Here is a 1,852-nt window from a genome sequence, read left to right as displayed (position 1 = left end):
TTCATTCTCAAACTTTGTTGGGCTCCATCCAAGAAAGCCATCAGCAAAATATGAAGATTCTATACCTTGTAGTTCTTTAGAAGAAGTCGTTTGAAGTTTTTGACATATTTGACCCCTGTGACCTTGAAAACAGGTCAAGGTCATTTTCGTTCTCAAACTTTGTAGGGCCCCTACCAACGAAGCTTTCAGCCAAATATCATGACTCTAGGCCTGTCCGTTCTTCAGAAGAAGTTGTTTAAAGGAAAAGTTTACGGACGCCGCGCCACGGCATAAGCTCAGTTGGCACTTCGTGCCAGGTGAGCTAAAAACAAGGGAGTAGGCCCTATTCAAAACATTTGTTCCTAAATGTACTGTTTACAGTGAAGAAATAAAAAGTCTAAAACATGAGTTATATTTAATTATTCCTTTAATGCACTCATCCAAGGTCTGTAAATGAAGTGAATAGCAGCTTACATAAAGGCATAACATAGATATGTATCCCTCCCTTTTGTCCTCTTTTTAAGGACAAAGCATTAATTCTGTGTTGATAACAAATCATCAGTACATTATTACCCCATGCCCCATTCCCAAAATTATATAGTATTACCCTTCCTCCATTCTTCAATATCTTAGAGTGACAAGATCTGACGTGCAGCAGGCCTAGTCNGCTGTCTGCGTCTAACCACGGAGTCGCACAAAATGCACAAATCATACATAACGTAAATTACGTTATGGATGATTTGTGCATTTCTAAAATTAAATTCAATATATGTTATAATGTGTGTCGGCGTTAAGAAAATAACGTAATCCGTTTTTTGCTTTACAATGTACTTAAAACAACACAAACACATTTTTTTTTTAAATAAAACTGATTTTAATGATATGAAAGACTAAGAAGACTTAATTTGTGACTTAAAACAAATACAAATGAAAAGAAAAAACCAAACAATGTTTCGCCCTAAAAAAATGTTTTAGGGCGAAACAACCTGGCGCGAAACAACCTAGGGCGAACGGGATTTGGGGCGAAACAACCTGTAATTTTAATTCAGCTTTTTTAGCACAGTTTATTGCACAGTTTCGTATTTTTTTCAGCGCATGCTCGAAAAAATTTGAACTTCCTATCGCGGTAAAGTCGAAGCGGTGCAGTAGGCCTGTAGTCTTGGTTTTCTGTTGTATTGTATCAGCGACGTGCATAAAGGCTATTGGCAAGTACATTGATCTCTATTTTGCAATGTCATGTTATTAATCTGCTTCTGCGGTAACAGGAGGCCCACTGGACCCCCCCCCCCCCCTGTTTTTTGTACTGAAAACGACTTACAAACTCTCATAGAGTTTATTTTAGTTTAAACATATTTTATTGTACAAATATACAGGGAATGAGGGGTTACCTAGAAAAGAAATCGTGTAAACTGTGAAAAGGATCCGAAATCAAATGAAGACGATGACTTAGGCATTACAAGAGGGATTGGGGGGAGGGGATATGTATGTGAGAAGAGTGTAGAAAAGTAAGAGGTATGGTCGAGTGATAGAGAGTGCGAATCATCATATGGGTAGGCATGAAGTATATATATACAGATGGGGGACACAGGAACGTGGATCGGGGTGAATAAATATGATAATAACCAATATTGATCTGTATGGAGATTCGCATTGGAAAAGACTTGCAAAGATGATACAAAAAAAAAATTAATAATAATAATTATAAGATAAGCATATGAACAATGAGATATTAATGGCTATATTAACTACATGAGTATAGATGTAGCATCATTAATGAAAAAATATTTTTTATATTACAGGTACATTACATCTTTTAACTATTTTTATGAATTTCATAAAGTTCTAACAAATAAGCAACTATTAAAAACCCCCA

Source organism: Mizuhopecten yessoensis, unplaced genomic scaffold, assembly GCF_002113885.1.
Source record: "Mizuhopecten yessoensis strain PY_sf001 unplaced genomic scaffold, ASM211388v2 scaffold10121, whole genome shotgun sequence".
In the NCBI taxonomy this organism is placed as follows: domain Eukaryota; kingdom Metazoa; phylum Mollusca; class Bivalvia; order Pectinida; family Pectinidae; genus Mizuhopecten; species Mizuhopecten yessoensis.
Note: the sequence above shows the minus strand (reverse complement) of the source record.